The following is a 12,509-nucleotide window of genomic DNA, read 5'->3' on the forward strand; positions in this document are numbered from 1 at the left end:
CCTCCAGCAGTGGTTGGATGGAAGAAGTTATAATTTATTTCTAATTATTCTGTTCCTCTATGTCACCATTGACCAAAGCTTTGTCTCTCCTTTCACAGACGCTCCTGTTAGATAAAACTAACAACCCTCCCACGACCGCCACCAAAAAAGTGATGCAGAGGCTCTGTGGTTTTAAATTTCTGGAGTACCTCATTGGCAGCCATGACGGAATCACAATGCATAGTTTCTGTTCCATTTGGGAACTCCCAACACTTGAAAAAATGAACCCGAATAATTCATGGTTTGCCACTAATACATTGGTTGTAATAAATAGAGATAGTTTGTCCTAATTAACAAATCAACCAGTACATATATCAGCTAGTACAAATCAACCAGTACAAATAAATAGCTAGAGCCAGGCATTGAGCTCCATCTTTGATCAACAAAAAGATTAAACATAAATCTTCCAGAGTAATCTCAGAGAAAGCTATTTTTAATATGTTTCCTGATTTCTAAGCACTTTTGAACTCCCAGCACTTGACTGTAACTGTAACCTCTGCTTCTGGTAAGTTTTAACACACATCCTTACCTTCATGTAAACCCAGTTTTGTGTCCGTGAAGCCTTAGTAATTTGCAGGTTTCCCACAGCAAATCGGGGAGGAAGCCAGGAACAGAAAAATCTCTGGCTCCTGGTCTAAACTCCAGATTAAGTCTCTCCTTAGTGACCAGAGGAAAATATTTGTATGTGATAGTCCTAATTTTTGAAAGAACAAAGATTGTTGCAATCCAGCTGTGTTTTCAAAAGGTATGAGAAAACAATGCTGGCCTCCAGATGACAAGAACAGACACTTCTGGTCCTGGGAAAAGCCTAGGGAAACAGCTGATGAATGAATTGTACATTTACACGTCCAAATGAACCGCAAAGAAAAGGTTCTTGAATCAATCCTGCCTTACTCACTATGAATTCATCAGTAGAAGAAGTGAACAAATCTAGAGTTGCTTTGGGGAATTTTGTTTTGTTGATGTTGTATTAAGACCATTTGGCATTTCTTAATCCAAGTGTGAGTTCTCTATTTTCAAATGCAGCTTCCTCAGAGCATCTCCTTTCTCTCTTCCCCAGTCTGCTCCTCAACTTTCTTCCCCAGACTAGCCTAAACACTGCTGCTAACATCCACCAAAACTAGATACTAAAAAAGCCCACCATGATTAAACCGTAAACACTTTCCACTCTAGCAATGAGGAGAATTATTCTAATTCTTCAATAGTGGCAAAGCAGATAGTCAGTCATCCTTTTCCTCACCCAGTCTGGAAGCACAGAAACAAAATGTGTGAACGTTCAAATCAACGAATGAGGTTACGTAAAGCAGAAGATTGGAGAGATAGCCGGGCACCACCACAGGCTACCAGGAAAGTTACATCCAGATGGTATTAATTATGAATATTCATACCATCAGAAGTTGTGCATCTAACCTTTGATTTGGATAAAGAGCACTAATAAGGTCAGGTTAAAATAACTTTTTACATATCTGAGATATAATAATCCAATCAGGCCTGCAAGAGTCATGTTTGATTAATCAATGTTGATAAATGAAATATTTATTCATTCTCTTTAGCACACAGGTAGGTTTTTCTAAATGTTCATATGGACTTTAAATGACATTTCTATGTTATCATATGCTTAAAAAATGATGTAGTGCATAAGACATTATAGATGCTTAATATGTATGTGTTGAATGATGAACTATCAGCTTTCTGGTCACTCTGGGCTTCCCAATTCAATGGTTAAGTGAGTTTGATATGCTATGGCTTGTGAAGATGAACTAAAAAATGTCAGAGGCTCTGCCTCTAGATCTGCCCTTTTCCCTTCATAGTAGAGCAGAACCACTATCCCCAGGACTCATGTCCACTCAGTTACATGTATACCTCAGTGTCCCCATGAGCAAAACAACAGCAGCCAAACCTTGCCTTTCATCCACTTGGGCAAGATGCTTCAATATTATATCTGGTTTTTAAGGCACTTAGGAAAAAAAATCAATCAAAGAAATAGTTCTTTGCTTATGCTTATACTGTAGCAGTCTGTTCCTCCTACATTTGAGAGAAAACAGAATTGTGTTTTTAAGCATTCCTTAGACTTCAGCTAATTATGTCCTACCAAGTGCTGAATCACCTTGGATCACTAGGAACATCAAGTCAATAAGGGCCAAGAAAAGTCTGCAGAAGTTGGGGAACAGAGAGTGGAGCTAGACAATAATATTAAGAAAATAGTCACTTTCATACAGGAATTCTTCAAGCACATGGAGTATGTAAAACTCATACTTTCTTTTTTATTTATACTCCTCCTTCAACTCCCTTTTTTATTTATACACCCCAAACTCAATAAAAAGAAATAGAAATATACACGTAATGTTGAACAATCATGGAAGACAGACTTGCCCTCTCCAGAAGTGTCCTAGCATGCTGTCTACTCCTGAGTCTTGAACTCAACAAAACAAAGAATCTCTGACTTTTGAGCTAAAGCATGCTTTACTGAAGGTAGGTACAAAAACATTCAGACCACTAACGGCTGATCCAGAACGAGTTTATGACTCACAGATGTTGATTTACTGGTATAAATGTAAGATTTAGAGAGAGAGAAAAAAAAAAAAGCCCTCAATTAACAACAACCTGTCTGAGCTGCATTTGTGGTCTCATTTTTCTCTGAGAAAATGCAACAGTCTCTGTCATAACACAGAAACAGGCTTTGAAAGCTTACCTTTAAGGCAAGTGGTTCCTATGTGATAAGTTTAGTCATTAAAAAAGCACACTAGAGAAGAAAAATGCCTGGCACTTCAATATCTACATTATCAAGCAGCAATAAAATGGAAAATCAGAGATAGGAAGGAAAATTAAAATAACTCTCTTAATTAAACTTGGATGCCAAGAGGCCTTAGGGTCAGTTAAGGAACCCAAGTCAGGGAACTCAGATAGTACTGTTGCTAACTGCAGGCTGGCTCTGTGACCTCACCAAAGCCACTTAACCTTTTTGTGTCACAACCTCATCTCTGTTTCAGGGAATAAAATCACCCCTAGCTCTCCCTAGAATGGAACACAGACTCATTGGCTATTGTTTAGAAGGCACAATAAACAATGAGGGTAGGAGGGGCCGCAGTCTGGAGGGAAGAAGGGAGGGAGGGGTGGGGGGGAGAGGGGAGGACTTGGGAAACTGTTAGCCCTGGAAAGCTCTCTATAAGAAAACAAAGAGGATAGTAGTGTGGGCTTTGGAATAAGACTCCGGTTCAAATTCTTACTCTACCAACTAACCAGCTGAATTGCCACAGGTAAGTCATTTAAACAATCCTGAACCTTGGTTCCTCCATGTTTCAACTAGGGATAATAATAGCACACACTTTCTAAGGCCATTTGAATGATTAAATAAGATAACGCAAGCAAAGCGTTCAGCACAGCGTCTATGTGAGAATTAGTATTTGATTATTGTTAGTAAGATCTAGCATACAGTAGAATATGTGAGAAATCACATTAAATGTTTCTCTACGGCCATCCCTTCGCAGAATAGCTTGGATGCTCAATTTACTTGAACTATCGCCAGGGAGAGATGGAACAACTGTCACCACATTTAATTTAAAAATCCCCTCAAACCCCTTCCTCAGTTCTTAAACTGGCAACCTGCCCAGCATCAGCCTCACTTGAGAAATTCCAGAACTACCTGATTGAAGAGAACTACATCTTTCTATTTGTTTTGAGTCACAGAAAAGTGATCATTCAAATTCTGAAAGAAGATCACATTTGTGGTACTTCTTTAGAGACAAAACCTTAGTTCTTGGATTTGTCACATGTTAGAGCTCAATGCTAGTTTATTAGTATTCTCCAAGTTCAGCACTCCTATTTACCAGAGGAGAAAAATGGATTTGAGTGAGGAAATTATTCTTTCCAGGGCCACACAACCTAAAAAATGTCAGTATCAGTACTAGAACCAGATGCCCCGATAGCAGTTCTCTTTCTGGCATCTCCTTACATTTACTTTGCATTTCACTGTGGCAGGAGGAGTACCAGACACCCTTGAGACACAAGGCAGGTTACAATGAACATAGGAGCAGATAGATGAGCAGACTCGATTTCTAGAAATCCAACATTATTATCTACACTGGATGTATTGTCTTTGGGCAAGTACACTGCAGGATAACCACACTATGGTTCCCTGTGGGAGACAGCTTGGCATGGGCTGTGAGGAGAGAAAGGGTCTGGGTTGGCTCTATTGCTGTCTGCAGTTTCTTTAGACTATAATTATGAACCATTCAACTGCATCTGCAGCCCCAACAATGTGGAATGGATTGGCCAAATCCACAGACCAAGAGGCATTTTAAAATCCAGCAGTTTAGACATCACGTATTCCTCTTGTAGCGAGTCAAACATGGCTCAGACAGGAAGAGGCAAGGAGCTGCCAATCAAGGTTAGAGGGTTCTGAGGTCTCATCCATACCCAGTGTTGTGTGCTTCCCTGAAGCAGGCTGAGCATACTGTATGGGATTGTTGGGAATGCAGAATGCAGGCTACTCGTGAGCCTTTGGGGATCATGTAATTGGGATTCCAATTTAAGTTGTCCTGGATTGGACTCTTGAGGTAGAGGGATGATGACAATAGCACAGATGGCAAGAGAACCAACATCCTTTAATAATATGACAGAAGAGGACAGCCAGTCTCCTAGAAGCTCTGCATCCCAGGGCTGCAGGATTTCACCCACTGTCTGCAGGTGGTTTCATCCTGGTGAAAGGCTAAGGCCTTCTGATCTTACTCTGCTTTTCTCTTGGGTTATAAAGACAACATCAAACTTCAAAACAGATGTCTCCGCAGTTGTGATTTTAATCTTACATCAAGATAATTTCACTGTGGAATCTTTTCCCCTCTCCCCACTACTTTCATTTAAAAAGCCAAATCAATTGCCCCAAAGGACTAACATTTACCACCGTAAAGATGAAGGACCAGAGATGAGTGGAGCACCAAAAGGAGAAATAGCACTGAGAGGAAAAGGGAAGGCGATAACAGGAAGAAGTAGTGGAAGGGATGTCCTCTGAGAACAATGGAGGGGTAAGTCAGGGACAGAGAACAGGAGGAGATGAGAAAGTGGAGTCACAGTGATTTTATGTTCTTGTCATTCTGGGACTTCAGTCCCCAAGATTCCAAAATGCAGTTAAGACCTAGTAAAGTATTCTGTGCTTTAATTAATTGTTTTGCATGGCCAGTAGTCATGGAACTACAAAAAACAGATCAATGGGAGGTCCTCATGCTGGAAAAGCTGCAAAGGACCCAGGATAGAATGGAGGTGAAAGGGTCTCAGGAGGTCACAGAAGATGCAAGGGAAGGTCAAGCTGAAAATCGAGGCAGAACATAAAGGGTGTTTCTCAGTCTTTTCCCCACATAGACATTTGCAGTACGCAAAGAATTTCCCTCACAGAAGCTGTCACCCCACCCCTGGAAGTTGCCACTTTTCTGCTCAGCACAAGAGCACACTCCTAGTACACATTTGAATATGCAGCCTTTAAAGGCAACAACTGAGTTTCAGTCATTATTACACCACATGATGTTTAGCTCAAGGTAGTAAGAGCCCCATAAATTACATTGATTATTTAATTAATGAACAGTTAACTTCCTAACATTCTGTAACATTTTTACAGAAAAACAAAGCTCAGATACCAGTTATTTTGCTTAGTTTGATCTAAGGCGAGACTCAAAGTCACCCAAAATTTAAGATTAAAGAGCCAACCAAATGACTCATTTCTAACTACAAAGGTCTTCATAAAGTTTTATTCTGTTCCTCCCATTCCCCCGTCCCCTTAAAGGAGAATGTTGCTAAGATCACAATATTCATTTTATTTTTTATCTAAGTATAGATACGTAAAAAATGACATTTGGCTTATCACAAAGCAAATCAGTTGTTTGATCGTTGGCCTGGACGTCTTATATGTCATGTTGTTCATATTCTCAGATGGGAGCAGTCTTCAGGAATTTCCGAACTTTGGGTTGAGTCTTTTATTTCACTGGCTACCACAATGGTAAATGTACAACTGCTATATACATTATTTGTAAGATAAGGGAAATACATGAAATGAACTCAATTTCTTCCATCTTTATGAGAAAGAATAGACTGTTATATGCTTTATGGGGAGCCTAGTGCTTATTACAAACCCCTTTCACCTTCTCAAGTTTAATCTGTCAGGACTCCAGAAGCACTTTTTGCTGAAATGTATCTTCTGGCTCTACAGGTGAGTGTATAATGAGGAAGGGTATGGGTTGGAAGTAGAAATAGGGGGAGATGGGGATGGACTGAGAGTGAAGATGGGAATGAAGAGGACAGAGAGGATCAACGGAGCTGCTACCACCTAGCAGGTGGCACAGGAACACGTAAAGCAACCCTAACCACTCTTGTCAAAGTAGAATATTACTCTCTGCACTTCATTGTTTGTATCTGCTAATGGGCAATCAACATTATGTTGGAACAGAAAAGGCAGCTGATCTTAAAGCCTAAGAACCAAGGAAATGTTGGGTTTCATGAGGGCTCATCATTTACCTTGATACTCAGCCTGGACATCTTATACATCATGCTGTTCAATTTTGTATCCACTCTTGTCAAGGTAGAGTATTACTCTCTGCACTTCATTGTTTGTATCTGCTAATGGGCAATCAACATTATGTTGGAACAGAAAAGGCAGCTGATCTTAAAGCCTAAAAATCAAGGAAATATTGGGTTTGGTGAGGGCTTATCATTTCTCCTGAGTTCTGATGGGGAATCATGAACACACAACACACATTATGTTATATGACTTCTCCCAGAATCAGTTTCATGTAAGAGTCCCAAGAAAAACTTGAATGTGTCACACTGAGAACATCCTACTTAGCCAACGAATATAACATTCTTTGAGTACATCATGCAGTCAACCACAAACATTTTACTCAAGAATCTATGCCTATCTTACCTTAGGCATCCTTCACTGAGCAGCATTATGGTGTCATAATGAATTAATATGAATCCTAGCTTCACCAATGCTAAATCTACCAACAGAGGAAATAAAATGCACGGCACTTTTTAAGTTCCCATGCTGCTTCAAACCTCTTTTTTGGTGTGTACTCTCCTGAAAAGGGTGCATAGAATCTGAGTTTCATAAATATGCAAGAGCATAAACTCATTAAAACAACTTTAGAGTGTCCTTAGAATTTACTGAGCATCAAGAATGCCAATGATGTAAAGTTGATAGATTTGAATAAGAAACTCAAAAAGGGACATGCCAATTTCTCCAGCAGTACAGTTCACATTTGATTCTCAGCTCTTAAGGGCCAAAAAGAAATGAAGTCGTCTTTAATCTACAGGAAGTCAGCTGTGCTCACTCCACATCTTGCATTAGCCCTGTGAAGGAGTCAGAATGTAGTGGATGGTCCTGCCCATGACTCATGAGGTGGAACAGACCCAGCTCACATCTCATCTATCTGGATTGGCTCCCATACAATAAAAATCTTTCTTCCTTTGAGTTGGTGAAAAGAAGAGAAGCAAAATGGGCATGCGTGACGTGCAAGAGGACGCCATTTAATCAGACAGGCCTGTGAAACACTTTCAAGAGTCCAGGGCTGGCAGTGATAGGTAATGACAGGTAATGTGCAGAATGAAGAAAACAGAAAGCATATAGAAGTTGCTTCGTAATGGAAATGTATTTCATCAGAATGATCAGAAACATGTGTTCTCCCCAGATTGGGAAACCATCTTTAAAGACTTCATCACAAAAAGGCCTTGGGTGGGAAGTACCACAAGGGACCCATCCGGGAGGGATGGGAGGAGGTGCAGTGGGGTGGGAGGAGGTGCAGCGGGGTGGGAAGCTGGCACATACTGTAGGAGGAAAGAACAAAGGGCAATCAGTGTTCTCACGGCAGATTCCCAAGAGAAATCCCTTTCCAGGAATTTAAAATTCTAAATAATTGTTGAGAATTTTTAAATATTGAGAAAACTATAAACTTTTCTTTCAGGGGATTCCACAGTATTGAGAGAGACCAGATGGCTGGAAACAAAATTCTAGATCCAGGAAAGGTCCAGCATCTATATATCCATCCACTTTTAGTGAGCTAATGCTTTCTCCCACAGAGAGTATTTGTCTAATTGAATTGAATTGAATCGAGGTGTGGAGGCAAAAAGGCTATTCCAAATAAGTGTTCCTGTTTCCAAACAGTCCGTACAAAAACCTGCAGTTTCTTGCCAAGAAGAAACTACTAGGCTTTGGTTTACTCACTAAAGAATAAATTTAAACTCTAAAATAACTAGGGAGACAGCATAGTCGAGTGGGTTAAGAGAACAAGCTTGGCAGTAGATAGACGAGAGTTTGAATTTTAGCTTGGCTGCTCTCCAGATGTCAATCTTTGACCTCAGAAAGCCTCAGTTTCTTCATCTACAGAATGGAAATGAGGAAAGTGCCCAGTTCACAGAGTAGAACTGAGATGAGATGAGTGAATGCCAAGTGCTTTGCAAAGTGCATGATGCAGAATTACGACTCAGTAACTCTTCACTGCTATTATTAATTTTAAAAATCAGAATTGTGACTTCGGATTTAGTGAGCATAAAATTTGTTCATCCTAACTGTAGTATATAGTATTCTTGTGAAGAAATTAGGACACAGTGTCCTCATTAAAATCATGATATAGTGACAAAGATAATTTTAGTTCTGGGTATGCAAATCATGCAAATCCTTGACACCATCCCTCTTGGATGAAAGGGGATTAATTCCCACTATATAGATGTGAGATACAATTATAAAAGTTCTGATCATATACTCACAGCTACATTACAAATTAGCAGCAAGGATAATGTGTACCCTCTTGAATTCCTTCCAGAACTGGATTCTCCACTCTCTGGGTGGCACATTTGATAGCCAATGATTTTTACAACCTGAACAAAATAAGACCTTCTTAAGCAACTGGCCTCAACATTTGACTGTCAGTCTGGGAGGAATCCCACATGCTATTCAATATGCCCCCATAGCCTTCTGCTTAAGGTACTTCCCAAACTAGCACCCATTAGACAGCACATTATTGCACTCACTTCACAGAAGTCTTTGGCTGTGTTATAGCATCTTACATTTACCTTGGCTGTCTCTTTTTCTGCCAGCCAACAGTTTTTGTTGTTCTTGTTGTTTTGTTTGTTTTTTGTTTTTTGTTTTTTGAGACAGGGTCTCACTGTGTCACCCAGGCTGGAGTGCGGTAGCATGAACAGTTTAACTCATGCTATAAACCTAAACCTCTATCTATCTCTACATACCTCTTAGCTACAGAATTCTGAACCTCTCCCTCCAAGCTTGGACTTGCCACCTGAAATTCAGACAAAGTGTTCTGCTCCCTGGTGTTAACTACCAATGCTGACCAGTTGCCCAGAAGAACCTTAGGGAAAAGTGTCCGTCTTGCCCCTTGGGCCACCAGTCAAACCATCGATGCTCCTAGTACTGCCCTCTAAAAACACAGCATTTGCTTTTTAGGGGGCATCAGCTATGTAATTTGCATTCTGGCACTACCGTTGCCTGGCGCCTAGCCTTCAAGGCTGGCAGCAGAGAACACTCTGAGTCTTCTCACTAGTTGCCTGCTCCATTTTGGCAAGATGAATGCTATATCATTCATTGGGAAAGCAGACTTAATTGGTTTTCTGGGGGTGTTTAGTTAAGTCACCCCACCTCAGCTCCAAGTTGATGGAAGTGTCACTTTGCCCTTTCCAACAACCATAGCAAATAAATGATGAGGACGTACTCCAAAATGCACATGGCTGAGGCCTCTTGCTCTCCTTTTTTTTCCCAGTGACTTTGGGGAGGTTTGGGCAGTGATCCTGCATACACAATACTGTTCTTGTTCTTCTTTTCTCTACAGAGCAGCCTTGAATAGCTCTGTCTAAAATTATTAGCAGGGGCAGCCCTAGGCTCCAAGAGATCACAGCCCTCATGCTGGGCCTGAACAAAGACCCTGCTTTTTCCCAACAATTAGCCCTGCAAAAAAGGACATCTATCTCCCTCTATTAAAACCACCACGTGCCTTCAAGTCAGCCCATTGTAAAGCTAATTAAATAACACGCCTCTCTTCCCATGCAGGTCTCCTGATTAGCTTTCCTCTGTCAGAAACCTCTGCAAAGAGCCTAGTGATAGACAAGCCAATGTTCCACTACTCCTAAGCCCCACCCCCATCACCTATCAGCCATCGCCTTTGAAAAGCCATCCTTATCAATGTTGGCGAGTTTGTTCATCCTCCATATCCATCCAAAGCCCAGACTCTAGTCACCTTCATCTTAAAGGAATGGATAAGGTTCATATTGTTTTTAAAATAGTTTGGAAAGGCAAAAGTTTTCGTCACAGTGTAAAATCTTTGGCCAGCATCCCCTACATCACAGCACACAAGGGCTGCCACTGCTATTGCAGTAGAGCTTCAAACAAGGACTTTCCCAAAAGTGAGAGAGCCACGGCAAGATGCAGCCAGGGTGACCATTTCTACCACATTTCTAAAAACTGGATGCAGAAAACCATCCCTCAGGGTAATCTCCCTTAGAGACCCCCTACTGCCAAGCAGACAAAATCCAAGCACAGTCCAAAAGGCCAAAATTGGTCCTCTTCACCTTTTGACCACACGTCACCTTCTCCCCTACACAGGGCCCCTGGTGTCTAACAATCCTGGACTTGTGGCAATACCGTGAACACACGCTAGTTCTTCACTCTTTTGTGCACTTTCACAGGCTTTTTCCTTTCTGGAATGCCCTGGTCTACCTGCCCAGCACCTCTGTCAAGACTCAGCAGCAAATCGCCTCCCCCATGGTTTCCAGGACCTTGCTAGATAAAATCAGGCACTTCCTCCCATGGTTTCCAGGACCTTGCTAGATAAAATCAGGCACTTCCCCCTCTATGCACTCAGCAGCACATACAGGTTTCCAATGGGGTGCTTACATTGCCGAAAATAATCTGAGGCCCTCAAGAACAGGAACCATATTCTACTCAAATATGAATTTCCAGCTTTAAACACAAGGACTTGGTGAATGCTTAATAAGTGCTGGAAGAATAGACAACTGAATAACTGAGAAAATGAAATAAGGAATGAATGAATGAATAAAACAACCGCTTTATACCAAATGGAATCTAAGATGGTACATTCAGGCCTATTTCCAGATCTGCTACAGATGGTCTTTGTGCTTAGTAAAGGGCATTATTATTTTATGACATGGTTATCTTTGTTTGAAATTGTCAGATCTCATTCACATGCACACATGTTTACGCATGCACTTTTTACATATAATTTTTTAAATAATAAAAATGGAGGGAGACCAGGTCAGCTATTTTCTAACTCTGCTTAATAGTTCTAGAGCTTAACTTTCCAAACTAGTCTTTGAGGTTTCTAGCTCATTTAATCTTTAGAATATACAAACTCTCTACCAAATGTTCTTAGGAAGACTCGCCAGTCTTCTTGGATGTCCCATACAGATGAACAGATGACTAGACTATAAAGAAATCTCATATACAATTTAAGTTTTCCATGAAATCCTCATAGACCTCAAAATTAGCAGTGAAAACAAGAAAATGTTTTTCTTTTTAAAAATTTTTTTATTTTATTTTAAGGTCTAGATACATGTGCAAGACATGCAGGTTTGTTACATAGGTAAATATGTGCCATGAGTGGTTTGCTGCACCTATCAGCCCATCATCTAGGTATTAGTCCCTGCATATATTGGCTATTTATACTGATGTTCTCCCTTCCCCTTCCCCTCCAACAGGTCTCAGTGTGTGTTGTTCCCCTCACTGTATCCATGTGTTCTCATTGCTCAGCTCCCACTTATAAGTGAGAACAGGCAGTGTTTGGTTTTCTGTTCCTGTGTTAGTTTGCTGAGGATAATGGCTTCCAGCTCCATCTATGTCCCTGCAAAGGACATGATCTTTTTCCTTTTTATGGCTGCGTAGTATTCCTTGGTGTATGTGTACCACATTTTTTTATCCGGTCTGTGATTGATGGGCATTTGGGTTGATTCCATGTCTTTGCTATTGTGAATAGTGCTGTAATGAACATACGCATGCATGTATCTTTATAATAGTATGATTTATATTCTTTTGGGTATATACCTAGTAATGGGATTGCTGGGTCAAATGGTATTTCTGGTTCTTGATCTTTGAGGAATTGCCACATTGTCTTCCATAGTAGTTGAACTAATTTACATTACCACCAACAGTGTAAGTGTTCCTATTTCTCCACATCCTTGCCAGCATGTGTTGTTTCTTGACTTTTCAATAATCACCATTCTGACTGGCATGAGATGGTATCTCATTGTGGTTTTGATTGGCATTTTTCTAATGATCAGTGATGTTGAGCTTTATATCATATGTTTGTTGGCCACATAAATATCTTCCTTTGAGAAGTGCCTGTTCATGTTCTTTACCCACTTTTTAATGGGGTTGTTTGCTTTTTTCTTGTAAATTCATTTAAGTTCCTTGTAGATTCTGGATATTAGACATTTTTCAAATGGATAGAGTGCAAAAATTTTCT

At 40.4% G+C, this 12,509-nt stretch overlaps 1 protein-coding gene across 4 annotated transcripts in view; it reads right to left on the bottom strand.

Moving 5' to 3' along the window:
- The window catches only part of ETS1 (ETS proto-oncogene 1, transcription factor), a 126,665-nt gene that overhangs the window by 64,067 nt on the left and 50,089 nt on the right, over positions 1–12,509 (bottom strand). The window lies entirely within an intron of this gene.

This window comes from Aotus nancymaae, unplaced genomic scaffold (genome assembly GCF_030222135.1).
Source record: "Aotus nancymaae isolate 86718 unplaced genomic scaffold, 86718_ANA_hifiasm-v0.15.2.pri h1tg000012l, whole genome shotgun sequence".
NCBI lineage: Eukaryota > Metazoa > Chordata > Mammalia > Primates > Aotidae > Aotus > Aotus nancymaae.